A 24984-nucleotide genomic window follows, 5' to 3' on the forward strand; every position below is an offset into this window, starting at 1 on the left:
CACCTGTGTTTATGATTGTCTCCACCCCCTCCAGGTGTCACCCATCTTCCCCATTATCCCCTATGTATTTATACCTGTGTTCTCTGTTTGTCTGTTGCCAGTTCATTTTGTTTCAAGCCTACCAGCATTTTCCCCTCTGTTCCTGTCTCTCGATTCTTTCTGTTTTCTAGTTTTCCCGGTTTTTACCTTTTCTGCCTGCCCTTGACATGTCTTTTGCCTGCCCCGGTTGGATTAATACACTGTTGTTAATTCGACATTGTCTGCATCTGCATCTGCATCTGGGAGGCAGCCTACCACGGTGGTAACCCCACAGCCCCACAGCCCTCAGTAACTCAGCTGTTAGCAGCGCCGTCTCATCAGTCACTCCACCTTCTCCAGGGGCCCCTTCTTACCACCGCCGGAATGGTTCAATGGAGAGCTGAGCACCTATCAGGCGTTTCTAGCTCAGTGTGCCCTCATCTTCGAGCTTCAACCCTCCTCCTTCCCCTCGGATTGCTCCAAGATAGCCTACCTCATCACACTGATGTCTGTGAGGGCTCTCACCTGGGCGACTGTTGTATGGGAACAACAGCCGGCCATATGTGTTAGTCTGGAGGAGTTTGTGGGAGAGGTGAAGAAGGTTTTTGATGCCCAGTTCTCAGGGAGAGAAGCTGCCTGGAAGCTAATCCAGCTTCGGCAGGACTCCCGCAGTGTGGCAGACTTTGCGGTGGATTTCCGCACATTGGCAGTGGAGAGTGCTTGGAACCAGGAAGCACTGTTTGATATGTTCCTGCATGGCGTCTCGGAGGAGGTCAAGGACAAGCTTGCTGCTCGGGAGTCACCTATGGATTTCTATTCCCTCATCGCGTTGACCATCCGTATCGATGAACGATTACGGGAACGATGGAGGGAGAGGAAATTCGATTTCGCTCCCGCGTCCAGGGATTCCACCTTGCCTCCTAGTCATCCCAGTAGTCCCTGACGGGACCGTCCCCAAGAGTCACCGAAGATGGCTGAGTCACCGCTTCCAAAGCCTATGCAACTTGGCAGAACTGGGTTGTCACCAGCGTAACGGCAAAACGAAGAGTTGTCTGTATTGCGGGACTCTTGGTCATTTTGTGTCCTCTTGTCCTTTTAAGAAAGACCAGGCTCACCGGTAGGAGGGAGTACTCTGGTGGGCCATATGGAGAATTTTTCTGCTTCCCTTGCTCACACCCCTTTTCATGCCATTCTGCTGTGGGAAACCATTCTAAATCTCTCCATGTCCTCATTGACTCTGGGGCCGATGAGAGCTTTTTGGATGCTACCCTGGCTTTTGAGTTGAACATCCTCACTCAGCCCCTCTCCATTCCCATGGACGTTAGAGCGCCGGACGGGTGCTCTATATGCCGGGTCACTCATAAACCACTCCCATCATCCTTCGGGTGTCAGGGAATCACAGCGAGACTATTCAATTTCTGCTCATCAAGTCTCCTCAGATTCCTGTGGTTTTGGGATTCTCCTGGCTCCTGCGACTTCTGCCACACCCATTGTCTGAAGTCAGCGCAACCTGCCCCGGGACGTCTTCTAGGGGGCTCGGAAAGTGTCCTGGACCTCTCCGCCATCCCCGCAGAGTACCAGGACCTCAGGGGGGTGTCCAGCAAGGGCAAGGCTACTTCGCTTCTGCCGCCCTGACCCTATGACTCCGGGATTGACCTTCTCCCTAGCACCACGCCGCCCCAGGGACGTCGGTATTCTCTTTCGGGACCGGAGACCAAGGCTGTGGAGACCTACATTGTGGACTCCCTAGCTGCAGGATTTATCCGTCCCTTTTTCTCTCCCGCCGGCGCAGGGTTCTTCTTCATGGAGAAAAACAACAAGACGCTGCCCCCATGCATTGATTACCAGGGACTCAATGACATTACTATTAAGAACTGTTACCCGCTACCACTAACTTCCTCGGCCTTCGAGTTGTTCCAGGTGGACACTGGGTTTTCCAAGCTGGGTCTACGGAACGCCTACCACCTGGTGTGGATACAAGAGGAGAACAATTGGAAGACCGCCTTCAACATGGCCAGCGGACACTACGAGTATCTGGTCATGCCTTTTGGCCTCACCAACGCCCCTGCTGTGTTCCAGGCTCTGGTAAATGATGTTCTCTGCAATATGTTGAACCGGTTCATCTTCGTCGACATTGATGACATCCTCGTCTTCTCCCGCTCCCACCAAGAACACGTGCTCCATGTCTGGCAGGTTCTTCAACGCCTTCTGGAGAATCAGATGTTTGTGAAGTTGGAGAAGTGCAAGTTCCATCGTTCCCCTATCCCCTTTCTGGGTTACATCATCACTGCTGGGAGTGTCCAGATGGATCCCGGGAAGATTAGAGCGGTGGTGGATTGGCCTCAGCCTGCGTCCAGGGTGCAGCTGCAACGTTTCCTGGGGTTTGCCAACTTTTGTCACCGCTTTATCCGGGGTTACAGCACCCTGGCTTCCCCCCTATCTTCACTCTCCTCTACCAAGGTTCTGCTCACGTGGTCCTCTGCCGCTGACCGGGCGTTCCGGCACCTCAAACACCACTTCACCACTGCTCCTATCTTGGTGCTTGCTTCGGATGTCGGAGTGGGGGTTGTCCTGTCCCAACGTTCTGCCCTGGACCTTAAGCTGCATCCCTGCGCATCCCTTCCCACCTCGTGCCTGGTAACGGCACACAGCTGAGGTATAGGGAAACAGGTCTGGGAGGCGCAGTGGTCTCAGCCGAACCCTGGGGGAGGCCCAGATACCAAAATGTTTGTGCCTGGCGCTGTCCGCTCCGTGGTCCTGGAGTGGGCCCATTCCTCCAGATCTTGCCTGCCACCCAGGCTCCCGTCGGACCCTGGCCTTCGTGCGACACTGCTTTTGGTGGCCTAATATGGTTCCGGATGTCGCCACGTTTGACGCTGCCTGCACGGTCTGTGCTCAGAACAAGACTCCTCAGCAAGCTCCAGCTGGTCTTCTGCAACCACTGCCTGTCCCACATATCCCTGGATTTCATCAGGGGTCTCCCCCTGTCTGAGGGCAACACTGCCATCCTGACTGTGGTCAACCGGTTTTCCAAAGCCACCATTCATTCCTCTCCCCAAAACTACCCTTGGCCAAGGAGACCATGGACTTCCCGTGGACATGGTCTTCAACCGGGGTCCTCAGTTATCGTCCTGGTTCTGGAAGGCATTCTGCACCCTCATTGGGTCATCGGACAGCCTGTCCTCTGGGTTCCACCCCCAGTCCATTAGCCAGTCAGAGCAAGCAAACTAGGACCTCGAGACTCTGCGCTGCCTAGTCTTTGCCAACCACACCAGCTGGTACCAGCAGCTTCTGTGGGTGGAATATGCCCGCAACACTCTTCCCTGCTCTACCACGGGCCTATCTCCATTTGAGTGCTCCCCCTGCTCTACCACGGGCCCGGTCGGCCCCTCAAGACCACCTCCAGGTATTGACAACAAGCGGATTGCCGGCTCCCCGGTATCGTCTCGTGCAGAAGATATGGCTATCCATTGAGATCTGCCCCTCCAGGTGGAATCCCGCAAACTCTGCCCCTGGTTTATTGGCCCGTTTGCCATCTCCAAAATTATTAGCCCCTCTTCTGTTCGTTTTTTGTTGCCCCGAACCCATCGTATACATCCCACCTTTCATGTGTCCAAAGTTAAACCCATGTCTCACAGCTCTTTGTCTCCTGTTTCCAGGCCCACCCCTCTCCTACGTCCGACCAGCGTACATGGTGAGACGCCTCCTGAAGGTTCGACCTCAGGGCAGGGGATTCCAGTACCTGGTTTACTGGGAGGGTTATTGCCCGGAGGAGAGGTGCTGGGTCTCCGCTAGGGACATCCTGGACCCAGGCCTCATCTCTGAGTTCCAGCATCAGCACCCCGCTCGACCAGGTATGCGCCCAGGTAGGACACCAGGTGGCATTCCTAGATGGGTGGGTACTGTCACGCCCTGATCTGTTTCACATGTCCTTGTGCTTGTCTTCACCCCCTCCAGGTGTCACCCATTTTCCCCATTATCCCTTGTGTATTTATACGTGTGTTTTCTGTCTGTCTGTTGCCAGTTCCTCTTGTTTGTTCAAGCTTACCAGCATTTTGTCTCAGCTCCTGTTTTTCCCTAGTCTCTCTTTTCCTCGTCCTGGTTTTTGACCTTTGCCTGGCCTGACCCTGTACCTGCCCTCCTGACCACTGCCTGTCTCTGACCCTGAGCCTGCCTGCCATCCTGTACCTTTGCTCCACCTCTGGATTACTGACCTCTGTCTGACCTGACCCTGAGCCTGCCTGCCGTCCTGTACCTTGGCCTCTGCTCTGGATTTTTGACCCCTGCCTGCCTTGACCTGTCGTTTGCCTGCCCTTGTGGTTACAATTAACATTGTTACTTCACACAGTCTGCACTCAAGGCTGTAATCACTGCCAAAGTTGCTTCAACAAAGTACCTGAGTAAAGGGTCTGAATCCTTATGTAAATTTGATATTTCCGTCTTTTATATATATATATATATATATATATATATATATATATATATATATATATATATATATATTTTGCTAATATACACTGCTCAAAAAAATAAAGGGAACACTTAAACAACACAATGTAACTCCAAGTCAATCACACTTCTGTGAAATCAAACTGTCCACTTAGGAAGCAACACTGATTGACAATAAATTTCACATGCTGTTGTGCAAATGGAATAGACAACAGGTGGAAATTATAGGCAATTAGCAAGACACCCCCAATAAAGGAGTGGTTCTGCAGGTGGGGACCATAGACCACTTCTCAGTTCCTATGCTTCCTGGCTGATGTTTTGGTCACTTTTGAATGCTGGCGGTGCTTTCACTCTAGTAGTAGCATGAGACGGAGTCTACAACCCACACAAGTGGCTCAGGTAGTGCAGCTCATCCAGGATGGCACATCAATGCGAGGTGTGGCAAGGTTTGCTGTGTCTGTCAGCGTAGTGTCCATAGCATGGAGGCGCTACCAGGAGACAGGCCAGTACATCAGGAGATGTGGAGGAGGCCGTAGGAGGGCAACAACCCAGCAGCAGGACCGCTACCCTCACCTTTGTGCAAGGAGGAGCAGGAGAAGCACTGCCAGAGCCCTGCAAAATGACCTCCAACAGGCCACAAAAGTGCATGTGTCTGCTCAAACGGTCAGAAACAGACTCCATGAGGGTGGTATGAGGGCCCGACGTCCACAGGTGGGGGTTGTGCTTACAGCCCCACACCGTGCAGGACGTTTGGCATTTGCCAGAGAACACCAAGATTGGCAAATTCGCCACTGGCGCCCTGTGCTCTTCACAGATGAAAGCAGGTTCACACTGAGCACGTGACAGACGTGACAGAGTCTGGAGACGCCGTGGAGAACGTTCTGCTGCCTGCAACATCCTCCAGCATGACCGGTTTGGCGGTGGATCAGTCATGGTGTGAGGTGGCATTTCTTTGGGGGGCCGCACAGCCCTCCATGTGCTCGCCAGAGGTAGCCTGACTGCCATTAGGTACCGAGATGAGATCCTCAGACCCCTTGTGAGACCATATGCTGGTGCGGTTGGCCCTGGGTTCCTCCTAATGCAAGACAATGCTAGACCTCATGTGGCTGGAGTGTGTCAGTAGTTCCTGCAAGAGGAAGGCATTGATGCTATGGACTGGCCCGCCCGTTCCCCAGACCTGAATCCAATTGAGCACATCTAGGACATCATGTCTCGCTCCATCCACCAACGCCACGTTGCACCACAGACTGTCCAGGAGTTGGCGGATGCTTTAGTCCAGGTCTGGGAGGAGATCCCTCAGGAGACCATCCGCCACCTCATCAGGAGCATGCCCAGGCGTTGTAGGGAGGTCATACAGGCACGTGGAGGCCACACACACTACTGAGCCTCATTTTGACTTGTTTTAAGGACATTACATCAAAGTTGGATCAGCCTGTAGTGTGGTTTTCCACTTTAATTTTGAGTGTGACTCCAAATCCAGATCTCCATGGGTTGATAAATTGGATTTCCATTGATTATTTTTGTGTGATTTTGTTGTCAGCACATTCAACTATGTAAAGAAAAAAGTATTTAATAAGATTATTTCATTCATTCATATGTGTTATTTTAGTGTTCCCTTTATTTTTTTGAGCAGTATATATATTAGCAAAAAAATACAAATCCCCATCAATCTATACACAATAACCAATAATGACAAAGCAAAAACAGATTTTTATAATCAATTTTAGAATAAGGCTGTAACCTAACAAAATGTTGAAAAAGTCAATGGACCTGAAGACTTTCACTGTATATAAGACACTGTATTTAAGACAGTATATCCCAGACAAGCCTGTGTGTCTGTAGCAGTTTGTATGAATGAGTGGTTAAATGGCTACGAGACAGAGATAAGGAGACACTTGCTGTAATGTCAGGTAAGGTACCAATGAAGGCCCCAGTATTCAGTCAGGCAGCTGGAAGCAGATGTGTCACCTTCCAGGCCCATGTCACAGCATGCTGGGGAGATGACAATAAATACCTGATATACCTCTCATCACCAAAGCCGTGTTAGCATTTACTGCATGTTGCTGAACAATCCAACCATTTTGTTAGTGCCATTGATATAAATGGGCAATTCACATACACCATCCAGTTCATACGCATTGACTGTAGAGTCCTGTGGTAGTCTGGAAACATTCTGCTTTCTCGTGATCTTACTCCCTCTCCACCTGAAATGCAATAACAACAAAAACATGAATAACAATAAGCCTAATCAGTCAGTAGTATGGCTAACTAGGCTAATTCAAAACTCACGCACAAGCCTATTCAGACACATTATACCAAAACAATACAGCCTATTTTCAGGAGGGGCATATTTCTTGCCATCCTTTTCAGTCCCCAATGAATCAATAAACAAACAGTGTAACGAAGTAGTTTGACAAAATTGTTCAAAATTCAGTAGCAAGTCTTTAAAATATAGCTAGTAAATATATAGTTTTTATTTCCTAGAAAACTAACAGCAGTTTCAATTCAGCCACATGTTGACAGCTAACTAATGGGATTCATGTTGACTTCATCAATCAGATAATTAACTAGCAAATATATTTGTTTTCCCCTCACATCTAAACCTGGCTAAAGATGCCAGCCAGTTGATAGTAAAGCTAGGATGAATGTCAGAAGCCAGATAGCTAGCTAAAATTAGTTGCTTTTATTTTCATCTGAAATGTACCATTATATTTCATATGTTTGTTAAACTACTGTAATGTTTTCACCCCAAAAATCACTGTACACGTAAAATAGATGATTCTTCTTGTATGATATCATGGCGGTTCGCAAACAATCGTTTAAGTGCATGCCGCCACCTACTGTGCTAGAATGTACGATCAATCATGATTTGCCCAATTCTGTACTACCATAAAAATAAAATTCAAAACCAAATAAATCCCTAAAGCCTGTTGGCTTGCGGAACCCCTAGCCAACAGCCAATGGAATCGCATCAAACAATCAACTATTTTACACCATTTTAAAGATAAGACTCTCGTTAATCTAACCACATTGTCCGATTTCAAAAAGGCTTTACAGCGAAAGCAAAACATTAGATTGTTAGGAGAGTACATAGACCAAAATAACCAAACAGCCATTTTCCAAGCAAACATATAAGTCAATAAAACCCAAAACACAGCTAAGTGAAGCACTAACCTTTGATGATCTTCATCAGATGACACTCCTAGGACATTATGTTATACAATACATGTATGTTTTGTTCAATCAAGTTCATATTTATATCCAAAAACAGCTTTTTACATTGGCGCATGATGTTCAGAAAATGTATTCCCACCAAAAACTTCTGGTGAATTTACAAAAATAGTCATCATAAACGTTGACAAAATACATAACAATTATTTTAAGAATTATAGATACAGAACTCCTGTATGCAATCGCTGTGTCAGATTTTAAAATAGCTTTTCGGTGAAAGCACATTTTTCAATATACTGAGTACATAGCTTGCCATCACGGAATTAGTATTAGAAATATTGTATTACCTTTGCTGATCTTCGTCAGAATGCACTCCCAGGACTGCTACTTCCACAAGAAATGTTGTTTTTGTTCCAAATAATCCATATTTATGTCCAAATACCTGCGTTCAGGTCACTATCCAAAGGGTAACACGCGAGCGCATTTCGAGACACAAAAAGTCAAAATGTTCCATTACTGTACTTAGAAGCATGTCAAACGCTGTTTAAATTCAATTTTTATGGTATTTTTATTGTAAAATTGCGATAATATTCCAACCGGACAATAGTGTATTTATTCAAGGAGAAAAATAAAAAACAGCGTGTTCGTGGGAATGCGCATATCCAATCCCTTTGTCCTCAGGCAGACCACTCAGTAACTGAGCTACTATACTCTGCCCAGAGACAGGAGAAGGCTCAATCCGCTTTCTGAAGGCTTTAGACAGCCAATGGAAGCCTTAGAAAGTGCAACGTAACCCCACAGATACTGTAGTTTCGATAGAGAATCAAAAGAAGAACTACAATTCTCAGACTTTCCACTTCCTGCTTGGAATTTTCTCAGGTTTCTGCCTGCCATATGAGTTCTGTTATACTCACAGACACCATTCGAACAGTTTTAGAAACTTCAGTGTGTTCTATCCAAATCTACTAATAATATGCATATTCTCATTTCTGGGCAAGAGTAGTAACCAGTTTAAATCGGGTACGTTTTTTCATCCGGTCGTGAAAGTACTGCCCCCTATCCTAAACAGGCTAACTTATACCACACCCTCCCCCAAAAACCCTTCCCCAACCCCAATAAACTTTATCTATATCATGCTGAAACACTCCACCCAGCATGTCAACAATCATTTCAATAGTAACATCTGTTACCCCCAGTATCTCTTCTGCAGTTTCCACAATAACCTTCAACTTGGCATTTTCTGCTTTCCACATGCCGAGTCGTTTTGTTAACCTACCTCTTTCTCTACGGTATTAGTTAGTGGTCTCATCAAACACTATCACCATTTTCCACTCCACTCCAACACATCACAACTCTACGCTTCCTACCTTTGCCCTCTTTATGCTTTCTTTACTAGACGCTAAACTGCTTTCTGTATCATGATCTCTCTTCTTCCTATGTCTTTCCACTACCGGCCATTCTGGCCCTTGAAAAATAGATGATTACCTTCAAGTAGATTGTTTTATTCTAGTACTTCATTCTAAGTAACATTAATAACATTACTTTGTAGAAATGTCTTCTCCTCTTCAAGCTACTTGATTTGATTGATGGAACTATCCAGCCAATAACTGCAGCAATAGGCGGCTGTGGTTTTGGCTGATTGTTCAGGAGTAAAAGATCCTGTCCCCAAAGCTGCTCAAACCAGTTTTATTACTTACAAATCTCTTTCTACATACTTACAAACCGTTCTACAAGGTTATGAATCTCTTGGTAACATGACAATAAGTGGTTGATGACGTGGCAGGTGGCAGAGTGGTAGACACAGCTTGACCCAGAAATTAATCATAAGAATTGAGGATTAGCTGATAACTTTCTGGATAATATAGAGACCCTTGAACTATTTATTTATTGATCAGCATTTTGATATGCTCAAAAAGAATCAGATACATCGAAGCAAACAAGAGAAGACCGCTCCTTGAGCTCTGCGAGCGAAACTGAAGGGAAGCCACCATTTAAAAATATAAATTTAACATTAGAAGGGGACGTTTTTATAACTATGTCTCCAGAAGATAGAGTATTGCTTACAAGCATGAGCGAGCTGTTAAAATAGCTGGATCTATTGTCTGGGCTACTGGGGGAGGTTGAGGCCATAAAAACAGGAATTGATTACAGTAATAAAATGATGGAAGAAATACAAGTGGAAAATAAGATATTGAGAACTACCGTAGACTCCCTGAAAGACACTACACAGAGGCTATGGTATGATAATAAAACAATGATAGCCAAATTACTTGATCTAAAGTGCAGATGTATGAAAAATAATATTGTTATAATGGGAATAAAGGGGAATGAAAACAAAAACTATCAGTCAACGGAGGAAATAGTCAAGGTGTTCATGAAACGTAATCTCAAGATGATGGACAAACAGGTGGATACAATTGATTTTCAATGGCTTCACCGTTTCGGTGGCAGAGGGGAGGGAAGGCCCCATCCGATTGTAGCTATGCTAACTAAAAATGGCCTTGTTATAACAGGATAGGGAATTGAAGAACACCTCATTCTTTATTAATGAACAATTTCCCCGTGAAATAGTGGAGAGACGATGTGCCCTGTACCCCACTTTCAAAAGGCTCTGAGCAGAGAAGCAGAATGTTTGTCTAGTAGTCGATAAATTGTATGTAAATAACCAAATGTTCAAGAACTTGAAGATTACAACGTGGCTGTGAGTGATTACCTACCTCTGCAGAGGTAGTCCCCGATACACATTTGCACCGCATTACATAGTACATTTATGGATTCATTTCAAATCTAAAATAATGATGGACACTTTTTTTATTCATGCAGTATGGAACCGAGGACTTAAAATAAGGTTGGACTTATGGTAATGCAAAATGGGTATGATAAACTTATAAACATTTTTTTTGCCAATTTGGAACTTTGGAATATATGGACTTAAAATCAGGTTTTGATTTCGGGGAAGGCGAAGATGGTTAAGGCTGACCTTTTTTTTTCTTTTTGATTGTTATTTATTTAATTAGAAAATTGCACAGGTAATATATTGGAAATACCATGTCTTTTTGTTTTTGTTTGATATGATATGGCCTAATTGTAGAGGTTGGGTATATTATGACTTAAAAGCTGTTTTAAACTCAGCAAAAAAAGAAACGTCCTCTTACTGTCAACTGTGTTTATTTACAGCAAACTTAAAATGTGTAAATATTTCTATGAACGTAACAAGATTCAACAACTGAGACATAAACTGAACAAGTTCCACAGACATGTGACTAACAGAAATGGAATAATGTGTCCCTGAACAAAGGGGGGGTCAAAATCAAAGTAACAGTCAGTATCTGATGTGGCCACCAGCTGCATTAAGTACTGCAGTGCATCTGGACTGCACCAGATTTGCCAGTTCTTGCTGTGAGATGTTACCCCACTCTTCCACCAAGGCACCTGCAAGCTCCTGGAAATTTCTGGGGGGAATGGCCCTAGCCCTCCCTCTCCAATCCAACAGGTCCCAGACTTGCTCAATGGGATTGAGATCCGGCCTCTTCGCTGGCCATGGCAGAACACTGACATTCCTGTCTTGCAGGAAATCATGCACAGAACAGGCAGTATGGCTGGTGGCATTGTCATGCTGGAGGGTCATGTCAGGATGAGCCTGCAAGAGGGTACCACATGAGAGAGGAGGATGTCTTCCCTGTGACACACAGCGTTGAGATTGCCTGCAATGACAACAAGCTCAGTCCGATGATGCTGTGACACCGCCCCAGACCATGATGGACCCTCCACCTCCAAATCGATCCCGCTCCAGAGTACAGGCCTCGGTTTAACACTCATTTCTTCGACGATAAACGAGAATCCGACCATCACCCCTGGTGAGACAATTCCGTGACTCATCAGTGAAAAGCAATTTTTGCCAGTTCCTGTCTGGTCCAGCGGTGGTGGATTTGTGCTCATAGACGATGTATTGTGCTGTTATTATTTCTATTAACATGCTCTACTATTGTTATTATTAGTGTTTTGTTATTTGGTTACTTCTCTTAACCTCTATGGGCTAGGTGGGACGCTTGCTACTCAACAGCCAATGGAATCCCGTGGCGCGATATTCAAATACCTTAGAAATGCTATTACTTCAATTTCTCGAACATATGACTATTTTACACCATTTTAAAGACAAGACTCTCGTTAAAACCTCTTACATCTACACGTTCCGCTAGCGGAACGTCTGCTCCAATATCCAATGATGGGCGGGGCGCGAAATTCAAACTCCTCTAAATCCGAAAACTTACACTTTTCAAACATATGACTATGTTACAGCTATTTAAAGACAAGACTCTCCTTTATCTAACCAAACTGTCCGATTTCAAAAAGGCTTTACAGCGAAAGCAAAACATTAGATTATGTCAGCAGAGTACCCAGCCAGGAATAATCACACAGCCATTTTTCAAGCTAGCATATCATGTCACATAAACCCAAACCATATCTAAATGCAGCACTAACCTTTGATGATCTTCATCAGATGACACACCTAGGACATTGTGTTATACAATACATGCATGTCTGTTCAATCAAGTTCATATTTATATCAAAAACCAGCTTTTTACATTAGCATGTGACGTTCAGAACTAGCATTCCCACCGAACACTTCCGGTGATTTTACTAAATTACTCACGATAAACGTTCACAAAAAGCATAACAATTATTTTAAGAATTATAGATACAGAACTCCTCTATGCACTCGATATGTCCGATTTTAAAATAGCTTTTCGGATGAAGCACATTTTGCAATAATGTAAGTACATAGCCCGGCGTTACAGGGCTAGCTATTTAGACACCCACCCAGTGTAGCCTTCACCAAAATCACATTTCCTATAAGAAAAATGTTCTTACCTTGCTTGTTCTTCATCAGAATACACTGCCAGGACTTCTACTTCAATAACAAATGTAGGTTTGGTCCCAAATAATCCATCGTTATATCCAAACAGCGACGTTTTGTTCGTGCGTTCTAGACACTATCCCAACGCTAAATCTCGGCCACGAGCATGACGCAAAATATGACAAAAAATTTCGAAATATTCCATTACCGTACTTCGAAGCATGTCAACCGCTGTTTAAAACCAATATTTATGCAATTTATCTCGTAGAGAAGCGATAATATTCCGACCGGGAATCTGCCTGTCTGTAAACTGAGGAAAAAACCGAAAGCCGGGGGCGGGGCGTGTCACGCGCCTAAGGCTTAGTCCATTGACTGACCACTCAGCTTTTGCTCTCGTGTGCTTCAGCCAGGGCTTTGAATGACATCATTCCTGTTTTTCCCGGGCTGTGAGACTCCATTGTTGACGTGAGAAGTGTCACGTAAGAGCAGAGATCCTTTGTAAACGATAGAGAGAATCAAGAAGGGCAAGAAATGTTCAGACAGGGTACTTCCTGAACAGAAGCATCTCAGGTTTTTGCCTGCCATAGGAGTTCTGTTATACTCACAGACACCATTCAAACAGTTTCAGAAACTTTGGAGTGTTTTCTCTCCAAAGCTAATAATTATATGCATATTCCAGTTTCTGGGCAGGACTAATAATCAGATTAAATCGGGTACGTTTTTTATCCAGCCGTGAAATTACTGCCCCCTAGATGTAAGAGGTTAATCTAACCACACTGTCCGATTTCAAAAAGGCTTTACAACGAAAGCAAAACATTAGATTATGTCAGCAGAGTACCCAGCCAGAAATAATCAGACACCCATTTTTCAAGCTAGCATATAATGTCACATAAACCCAAACCACAGCTAAATGAAGCACTAACCTTTGCCAATCTTCATCAGATGACACTCCTAGGACATTATGTTACACAATACATGTATGTTTTGTTCGATCAAGTTCACATTTATATCCAAAAACAGCATTTTACATTGGCGTGTGATGTTCAGAAAATGTATTCCCACCAAAACTTGAATGTGCACATCAATTTACAAAAATACTCATCATAAATGTTGACAAAATATATAACAATTATTTAAAGAATTATAGATAGACTACTCCTGGATGCAACCGCTTTGTCAGATTTTAAAATTGCTTTACGGTGAAGGCACATTTTTCAATATTCTGAGTACATAGCTCAGCCATCACAGTGAGCTATACAGACACCCGCCAAGTTTGGGGCAACCTAAACTCAGAATTAGTATTAGAAATATTCTCTTACCTTTGCTGATCTTCGTCAGAATGCACTCCCAGGACTGCTACTTCCACAAGAAATGTTGTTTTTGCTTGAAATAATGCATATTTATGTCCAAATACCTCCGTTTTGTTCGTGCGTTCAGAGCACTATCCAAAGGCATAACGCGCGAGCACGGTACCAGAGACGAAAAGTCAAAATGTTCCATTACCGTACTTAGAAGCATGTCAAACGCTGTTTAAAATCAATCTTTATGGTATTTTTAACGTAAAATTGCGATAATATTCCAACCGGACAATAGCGTATTCATTCAAGGAGAAAAAAAAAGGAACGGCACGATCGCGTAACCGTGCATATCCAATCCCTTTGTCCACAGGCAGTCCACTCAGTAACTGACCTCCTATTATCTGCCCAGTAACAGGAGAAGGCTGAAACAACATTCTGAAGGCTTTTGACAGCCAATGGAAGCCTTAGGAAGTGCAACGTAACCCCACAGATACTGTAGTTTCGAAAGGGACTAGAAAGAACTACAATTCTCAGAACCTCCACTTCCTGGTTGACTTTTTCTCAGGTTTTTGCCTGCCATATGAGTTCTGTTATACTCACAGACACCATTCAAACCGTTTTAGAAACTTCAGAGTGTTTTCTATCCAAACCTACTAATAATATGCATATTCTCGTTTCTGGGCCAGAGTAGTAACCTGTTTAAATTGGGTACGTTTGTCATCCGGCCGTGAAAATACTGCCCCCTATCCCAGACAATTAAATACTTTCAATCTGGAAAAACATCAAGGCTTGATGACATACCAGTATAGGTATATCAGACCTTTTTTGATGTACTCAAAGATCCATTATTAACATGTTTTAATTACTCCTATTTAAATGGTAGACTTTCAGGTACTCAACAAGGTTTGATTTCATTACTACTAAAACAGTACCCAGGTGGTTAGTATAAAGATCTAGTCCACTTAAAACCGGAGGCCTCTTACACTTTAATGTTTTGATGCGAAATTCCTAGCGAAATGCATAACACATATCCATATCCAATCTACCTACCTCATCCCCATATTGCTTTTATTTACATTTTTGCTCTTTTGCACACCAGTATTTCTACTTGCACATCATCATCTGCACATCTATCACTCCAGTGTTAATTTGCTAAATTGTAATTACTTTGCTACTATAGGCTATTTATTGCCTTACCTCCTCACACCATTTGCACACACTGTATATAGACTTTTTTCTATTGTGTTATTGACGTACGTTTGTTTATTCCATGTGTAACTCTGTGTTGTTGTTTGTGTTGCACTGCTTTGCTTTATCTTGGCCAGATCACAGTTGTAAATGATAACTTGTTCTCAACTGGCCTACCTGGTTAAATAAAGGTAAAATAAACATATAATAAAAAAGGTTTTACCAGATATTGTTCATCCTGATCAGAAAGGTTTTTTACGTGGATGATATATATTGGAGATAATGTACGACAATAAGTTGAAACAATTGAACATGATGAAACATTAAAGATACCAGGCCTGGTCTTCATAGCAGATTTTGAAAAGGTTTTTGATAAAGTACAACTAGAATTTATACATAAATTCTGGATTATTTACCTTTTGATGAATCTCTTATACAATGGGTTAAAGTTATGTACAGCATCCCCAGATGTAAAATAGTAAATAATGGTTACTTCTCAGAAAGTATTGAGCTTTAAAGAGGAGTAAAACAAGGCTGTGCATTGTCTCCATATCTATTTATTATGGCCATTTGAAATGCTAGCTATTAAAATGAAATCCAAGAAGAAGATCAAGGGGTTAGAAATCCAGGGGATAAAAACAAAGTTTTTTTCCCCAATCTGGATCATGCACAGTCTCATTGAAGATCTTAATCCCTTTTCTAGCCTCTCTGGATTAAAACCTAATTATGACAAATGTACCATATTACGTATTAAATCATTAAAATACATAGTGTTTATACTACCTTGTAGTTTATCGATTAAATTGGGTTTAATACGTAATATGGTACATTTGTTATAATTAGGTTTTAATCCAAACTCTAGTCCAACAATTTCAGTCTTATCCCCCAGAAAAGATATTACAACAAATGTTGTGGTTAAACTCAAATATACTGATACTTTATGGAGAAAATTGTTGTTATATTTATTAATGATATTATGATTAGAAAGAGTGGAGTTATATCACATATGCAGCTATGGGAATTTCTGCTCAGCGTTACCACATGAATGGAGGAGGCAAGTGGAAAATGGAGAAGGTAGGGAACTTGTTTTCCTCTCATATATTAAAGATGCAAATTGGCTGAAAGGAATTGGCATAAATAGAACAATATCCCAGTTTCATTTGAGGACAAAAATGTTGACAGCTGCGCCATACAGGTTTTAAGACATTTTCGATATTCCAATTCCATGGCATATGGTTTTCGAACTGGTACAAAAACAACACTAGATCCAACACTTTTGTTTTACAATTGAAATTATTATTCAAAATTCTTGCCACCAACAGAATGCTATATATATGGGGCACATAACAATCTTAGCTCTGTAGATTTTGCTGTGAAGAGACAATAACTAGATCATTTATTCTCTTATTGCCCCTATGTAGCTTGTTTCTGGTCACAGGTTCAGGAATAGTTAAAATAATCACAACAATCACTTAGAACTAATCTTACAAATAGTAGTGTTGGGCGATTTGGAAAGCCATAGTCAGTCAATAAATAATATAATAATACTTGTAGGAAACGATTTCATCTTTAGCTTACAATCTGTGGATACTATACAATTAGAAAGGTTAAAAATGTGTGTAAAACATCACAGCACAATTGAAAAATATATGACACATGGGAACCAAACAAGGGTGGTCTATGGTGATAGGTGGGATGGGCTGAGAGTGGTTGAGGGATGGCATTAAAGAGTTTGTTTGCTTATGTATTCTTGTTATTTTATTGCTTTATATAAAAGTTACATGTATGTAAAATTTATGCAAAATGTGTATGTAAAATGTATGTACTGTACATGTAGCAGAAAAAAAGAAGATATGTGTCCTTTGAAGAAGGGGGTGGTGGATGGGTTGATAATAATACAAAAAAACAGTGCCTGCACTCTGAGTGTGGGCAGATAAAAACATCTGCAAGTGTATTTTTTATTCACAGCAAAATATTCATAGTTGTACATTGATTTTATGAAAGTATGCTTACAAATCTTATTGAATGACTTCAAATGCCAAGTTACAAGTTTGCGACTGTTGTTACATTTTTCACACATCATGATACAAGCTTATGAAATGAAATTACCCATTTGTGAGTCGTACTTGCAACCTCAAATCTCAACGTGTGATCACGAAATTCAAAATACAAACTCACAGGGTTCTGTCATCATTATTATCCCATAGCAGATGGGATAGGGCAGTATGCAGTGCATTGGCAATTGCGTCATCCGTGGATCTGTAGTAGGTATAGGGTGTCAGGTAAGGTGGAGGTGATGTTATCCTTAACCTCTCTGGGCTAGGTGGGATGTTTGCGTCACACCTAGTCAACAGCCAGTGGAATCCCGTGGCGCGATATTCAAATACCTTAGAAATGCTATTACTTCAATTTCTCAAACATATGACTATTTTACACCATTTTAAAGACAAGACTCTCGTTAATCTAACCACACTGTCCGATTTCAAAAAGGCTTTACAACGAAAGCAAAACATTAGATTATGTCAGCAGAGTACCCAGCCAGAAATAATCAGACACCCATTTTTCAAGCTAGCATATATTGTCACAAAAACCAAAACCACAGCTAAATGCAGCACTAACCTTTGATGATCTTCATCAGATGACACTCCTAGGACATTATGTTATACAATACATGCATGTTTTGTTCAATCAAGTTCATATTTATATCAAAAAACAGCTTTTTACATTAGCATGTGACTAGCATGTGACTAGCATTCCCACCGAACACTTCCGGTGAATTTACTAAATTACTCACGATAAACGTTCACAAAAAACATAACAATTATTTTAAGAATTATAGATACAGCACTCCTTTATGCAATCGTGGTGTCCGATTTTAAAATAGCTTTTCGGTGAAAGCACATTTTGCAATATTCTGAGTAGATAGCCCGGCCATCACAGGCTAGCTATTTTGACACCCACCAAGTTTGGTACTCACCAAACTCAGATTTACTATAAGAAAAATTGGATTACCTTTGCTGTTCTTCGTCAGAATGCACTCCCAGGACTTCTACTTAAACAACAAATGTTGGTTTGGTTCCAAATAATCCATAGTTATATCCAAATAGCGGCGTTTTGTTCGTGCGTTCAAGACACTATCCAAAGGGTAAAGAAGGGTGACTCGCTCGGCGCGTTTCGTGACATAAAATTTCAAAATTTTCCATTACCGTACTTCGAAGCATGTCAAACGCTGTTTAAAATCAATTTTTATGCGATTTTTCTCGTAAAAAAGCGATAATATTCCGACCGGGAGTCGTTGTTTTCGTTCAAAGACAGAGAAAGTAAAATGGACTCTTCACGTGCATGCGCACACCCGTCTCATTGTTCTCAGATCGACCACTTACCAAATGCGCTACTGTTTTTCAGCCAGAGACTGGAGAGTCATCAATCAACGTTCTGGCGCCTTCTGAGAGCCTATGGGAGCCGTAGAAAATGTCACGTTACAGCAGAGATCCTTTGTTTTGGATAGAGATGATCAAGAAGGCCAAGAAATGGTCAGAGAGGGCGCTTCCTTTTTGGAATCTTCTCAGGTTTTGGCCTGCCATATGAGTTCTGTTATACTCACAGACACCATTCAAACAGTTTTAGAAACTTTTGCGTGTTTTCTATCCAAATCAAATTATATGCATATTTTAGTTACTGGGCAGGAGTAGTAACCAGATTAAATCAGGTATGTTTTTTATCTGGCCGTGCAAATACTGCCCCCTATCCCCAACAGGTTAACTAGCCTCTCAAAGTACATCATGATGCCAGAAGTGAGTGCTACGGGGCAATAGTCATTTAGTTCAGTTTCCTTCCAATGGTGGACATCTTGAAGCAAGTGGGGACAACAGACTGGGATAGGGAGAGATTGAATATCCGTAAACACTCCAGCCAGCTGGTCTGCCATCTAATGCCTTAAGCCTTGCGAGGGTTAACACACTTCAATGTCTTATTCACGCCGGCCACGGAGAACGAGAGCTCATATTCCTCATGAGCAGCTGTGACTCACATCAGCGGCACTGTATTTTCCTTGAAGCGGGCCAAGAAAGGGTTTAGCTTTTCTGGGAGCAAGACGTGGCTTACCGCGGAACTTCCTGTTTAAGTTTCTGCCTATAGGAAGGGAGGAGCAGAATGGAGGCGTGATCTGATTTGTCAAAGGGAGGGTGGAGGAGGGCCTTGTAGCCGTCCTGGAGGGGGGAGTAGCAATGGTCAACAGTTCTCGATGAACGAGTAGCGCTAAAGCGATAAAACTTCGATAGCGCTTTCCTCAGATTTGCTTTAATAAAGGCCCCAGCTACAATAAATGTGGCCTCCGCATGTGTGGTTTCCAGCTTGCACAGTGTACTTCCTTGAAAGCCGTCGCGGTGTCAGCTTGAGGGGGAATATACACGGATACATGGCCGTGACAATGACTGAAGAGAATTCTCTCGGGAGGTAATGCGGTCAGCATTTGATAGTGAGGTATTCCAAATTGGGAGAACAAAAGGACTTATATGACCTTCATTTAGTCAGTGTTTTCTTGGAAAACCAAATTAACTGTGGTAAATACTACACGGATGCCTGTTTGCCTGGCTGGAATAATTTACATGTAATGTGAATTCAAGTGTGCACTGTTGAGGTTTCTGTAACTGTCAAGCCTTGTAGAGGGCCATTTGCTCCAGCAGGAACTGAAAAATAATATGTTATTTAGTTTGTCCAAAATGGCACCCTATTCCCTTTGGGTCATGGTCAAAATACACCACTATAGTAAATAGTTTGCCATTTTGGACACAACCATTCTAAAGGTTGCTTTTCTGTCTTACAGGGAAATTAAGGTCATATCCTTAGTTTTTGAATTGTGGAATTACCTTGAACAGTACAAGAAAGATAATTATTTACACCCACTGAAACTATAGGGGTTGTTTGAGTCCGTAGGAAGAAGCCACTGTACAGTATGTTCAGAACAGCATTACTTATCTTGTAATCCGGTCACGGAAGAGGAAGTGGGAGGAAGATGTGCTTTTGGCACATCTATGTCAGGCCTTTTAAACAGTGTCATAGTGCCAGGGTACACACTAAAACCAATGGAAGCAGTTTTGTAGCATATGCTTATAGTGAACAACATTTTTTTGAGAAAATGTAGAATTCGGTCCAAATTATGTTCAATGTTTTTGTTTTCTTTGACAGTTGGATCACACATTTCTTCTGACTTGTGATAGCATAGTATGTGTAAAAGTGTATTGTTTTGCAATAATGTAGCATATTATTTACTGATATATTATTCAACCATGCCACCCTTTTTTGGTCCTAGTGTCTATCACAACAACTCTTACTATGGTCAACTTCAGCACTTTTCCCCAGTTCCCAGAAACCCCCCCACCCTCCATAACAAACCCTTTTCTGATGTAGCCTTTTCTCTTCCGTCCTCATGGCTAGATGGCTATCTGTGTTTTTTCCGGTTTCCATTTGGTGGAAAAGGGAAAACTCCATCCCCGACCACATGATAAGTAAGATGTGGACTTCCCACCTTCCTGGCATGTTACTGGTCCAGGGCCGTGGCCACGCTCCATAGGTCAACTCTGGTGGACCACACATCCATTCTGTCTTTCTAATACACTACATTACCTGTTTAGGAGATCTGTTCTCTCTGTTTTTTTCTCACTCTCTACCCCTTTATCACTCTGCTTGTTTTCTCTCTGTTTACATTACTCTCATTTAGCAGACACTCTTATCCAGAGCAACTTACAGGATAAATGAGGGTTAAGTGCCTTGCTCAAGGGCACATTGACTGATTTTTCACCTAGTCAGCTCAAGGAGTTGAACCAGTGACCTTTCGGTTACTGGCCCAATGCTCCTAACCTCTAGGCTACCTGCCACCCACAATTATTTCTGAGGCCTGGAGTTTTACCTGGTTGCTTTGTCAGTGTAAATACTGGAGAAACGCCATGCCCTGATTATGTCCAGTATACCTTACATTGGAGAGGGTCTGCTGACCTGGACATGAGGACACCAACTCAATGATCCAAGCGGGAGAAAGAGAGAGAGAGGGAGGAGAGGAGGGAGGGAATCGCTCCATCTTTCACTCCATTTTGTCTGTGAATTGAAAGCGAAAAGGATAAACAACCAACTGCCAAACTGAATGGCTGCATAAAGCTTGAACAAGTCTTGTTTTTGACACTATAATGACTGTGTGTGTGTGTAAGTGGTGTGCTTATGTCTGGGTGTGCCTGCTAGCCTGCATGTGGGTGTGCCTGCGTGTGTGCATGTGCGCGTGTACGCACGCTCATCTGTGTGTTTGTTAGCCCCTGCTGAAGTCTGTGGGTGGCAGCTGGGGACTCAAACTTCCGGGAAGAGCCAGCTGGGTGGTGGGTGGCAGGCAGCTCCAACTGGCACCTCCTGTTCTGCCCCCCCCCCCCCCCCAACACTCCTTCCCAACACAAACCATCTCACTCAGATCTCCACAACTCTCGACTGTGTCCCTAAATCACAGATGTAGACCATGCAACTAATGTTTGTCCATCTTTGACATATTGTAGGGTCCTTTTAGTTTGGGGTGTTTCTAACAGTTAAAATCACTGAGCACACTGATAAAATAAGATTAGAGAGAGAGGTAGTGGTACCCTAGTTAAGGTTCTCATAGCTCCTGATGTTAACACTCATCAGATTATTTACCGGTCCTTGTGTGTGTAGACTCAAGCAGAATGAGAAGTGACAGCTTGGGAACCTAAATGACCTTCACGTGATTTGGTGACTGTGTCAGTCAACTCTCACTCAATCATTCACTCTCTCTCTGTCTGTCTCCCCATCTCTGTCTCTCTCTCCCTCTTTCCTACTAATTCTCTCAATCTCCTCGTAGCCATGTGTCTCATCTGTCATGTCTGGCTCCAGACTTCTTGGCTAATGGTTTTTCCCTAAGTCCCGATCTCAACCCCACTCTCAACCCACTCTTCTTTCAGTCTCTCCTTCTGTCCCCAACTGGCCCTTACTCCTCTGAGTGGGGCCAGGCAGGGTCAGCATGAGTCCAGATGGAATACTGCAGATAGTCCTAACAGACCAGGTAGACAGTTATATGGTTCTCAGTTATGCTATTTCTGTCTTTGATCTGGCAATATAATTTGTCAATTTTAGATGGAAAAACAGGTGGTTAGGAATCATATATAATGCCACAGCAAATCAAAATCAAATCAAATCAAATCAAATGTATTTATATAGCCCTTCGTATATCAGCTGAAATCTCAAAGTGCTGTACAGAAACCCAGCCTAAAACCCCAAACAGCAAGCAATGCATGTGAAAGAAGCACGGTGGCTAGGAAAAACTCCCTAGGAAAAACTCCCTAGAAAGGCCAAAAACCTAGGAAGAAACCTAGAGAGGAACCAGGCTATGAGGGGTGGCCAGTCCTCTTCTGGCTGTGCCGGGTGGATATTATAACAGAACATGGTCAAGATGTTAAAATGTTCATAAATGACCAGCATGGTCAAATAATAATAATCATTGTAGTTGTCGAGGGTGCAACAAGCACGTCCGGTGAACAGGTCAGGGTTCCGTAGCCGCAGGCAGAACAGTTGAAACTGGAACAGCAGCATGGCCAGGTGGACTGGGGACAGCAAGGAGTCATCATGCCAGGTAGTCCCGAGGCATGGTCCTAGGGCTCAGGTCCTCCGAGAGAAAGAAAGAAAGAGAGAAAGAGAGAATTAGAGAGAGCATATTTCAAATCAAATCAAATTTATTTATATAGCCCTTCGTACATCAGCTGAAATCTCAAAGTGCTGTACAGAAACCCAGCAAAATATTATAAACACAAATGACAGATAAGCACTAATAACTAAGCATTACAAATCACCACACTATTGGTACAGTCTTTGAATTGGAGTGTCTACTCTACTATGTCTGTTCCTACTGTATGCCAGAGACACTCATTTTATTTACTCATTTAATTCATTACCCTCACCACCACCCCTCAGTCATTGCCCTCTCCAGGTCAGCTCAAATCAAATCAAATGCATTTATAAAGCCCTTTTTTACATTAGCAGATGTCACAATGTGCTTATACAGAAACCCAGCCTAAAACTCCAAATGGCAAGCAATGCGGATGTAGAAACACTGTGGCTCGGACAAACTCCCTAGAAAGGCAAGAACCTAGGAAGAAACCTAGAGAGGAGCCAAGCTCTGAGGGGTGGCCAGTCCTCTTCTGGCTGTGCCGGGTGGAGATTATAAGAGTTCATGGCCATTAAGCCCAGAACGTTTTGAAGATGTTCAAATGTTCATAGATGACCAACAGGGTCAAATAATATTCACAGTGGTTGTAGAGGGTGCAACATGTCAGCAATGTCAGTTGGCTTTTCATAGCAGAGCATTCAGAGGTCAAGACAACAGGTACGGTAGAGAGAGAGAGATGGGCGGGGGGGAGGGTTGAAAACATCAGGTCCGGAACAAGGTAGCACATCTGGTGAACAGGTCAGCCACAGGCAGATCAGTTGAAACTGGAGCAGCAGCACAACAAGATTGTATGTCTGGTTAACAGGTCAGGGTTCCATAGCCACAGGCAAAACAGTAGAAACTGGATCAGTAGCACGACCAGGTGGACTGGGGACAGCTAGGTGTCATCAGGCCAGGTACACCTGAGGCATGGTCCTAGGGCTCAGGTCCTCCGAGAGAGTGAGAGGGAGAGTGAGAGAGAGAGAGAGAGAGAGATGGGAGACTTAAGTTCACACAGGACACCAGATAAGACAGGAGAATTAATCCAGATAGGACAAACTGACCCTTTTTTGCAACAGGAAAATGCACACATTTACCACACTATTATTAGCATTTAAAACGTAATCCAATACTATTTTCTACATTGTAGAATAATAGTAAAGAAAACAAAACTATGAAATAACACATAGGGAATCATGTAGTAACCAAAAAAGTGTTAAAACCTCTTTGGGCTAGGGGGCAGTATTTTGACATCCGGATGAAAAGCGTGCCCAAAGTAAACTGTTACTCAGGCCCAGAAGCTAGGATATGCATATAATTGGTAGATGTGCATAGAAAACATTCTAAAGTTTCTAAAACTGTTAAAATAATGTCTGTGAGTATAACTGAACTGATATGGCAGGCGAAACCTCGAGGACAAACCATCCCCCCCAAAAAAAATGTTCAGTCTACCACTGTTTCTAATGGCTTTCATGTTTATTATGAGGCCAAAACCTCCCAGATTGCAGTTCCTAGGGCTTCCACTAGATGTCAGTCTTTAGAAAGAGTTTCAGGCTTGTTTATGGAAAAATGAGCTAGAATTTGTAGTTTTTCTAAGTGGCTCCCATTTTGGCTGCAGTGTTTTCATGGGAGTGGATGAGAGCACATTCTTTGTTGTTTTTCTCCGGTAAAGACAATAACGATTCTCCGTCTTAAAATGTATTGTTTATTTACATATTAGCGTACCTTAGGTTTGATGATAAATGTTGTTTGACTTGTTTGGAGAAGTTTATTGGTAAGTTTTGGGATTCATTTTGTATGCATTTTGAAGGAGGGAAACCGGTGAATTATTGAATGAAGCGCACCAGTTAAACTGAGTTTTTGGGGATATAAAAAAGGACTTTATTGAACAACAGGACCATTTGTGATGTTCTGGGACCTTTTGGAGTGCTAACAGAAGAAGATCTTCAAAGGTAAGGCATTTATTATATTGCTATTTCTGACTTTCGTGGCGCACCTGCCTGGTTGAAATATGTTTCTCATGCTTTTGTAAGCGGGGCGCTGTCCTCAGATAATCGCATGGTGTGCTTTCGCCGTAAAGCCTTTTTGAAATCTGACACAGCGGCTGGATTAACAAGACGTTAAGCATTATTTTGATGTATAACAGTTGTATTTTCATGAATGTTAAATATTTATATTTCTGTAATTTAAATTTTGCGCTCTGCAATTTCACCGGATGTTGTCGAGGTGGGTTGCTAGCAGAACGCCTACGCTAGAAAGGTTAAACAAATCAATATTTTAGATTATATGTTCTTCAAAGTAGTCAC

Source organism: Salmo trutta, chromosome 17 (assembly GCF_901001165.1).
Source record: "Salmo trutta chromosome 17, fSalTru1.1, whole genome shotgun sequence".
In the NCBI taxonomy this organism is placed as follows: domain Eukaryota; kingdom Metazoa; phylum Chordata; class Actinopteri; order Salmoniformes; family Salmonidae; genus Salmo; species Salmo trutta.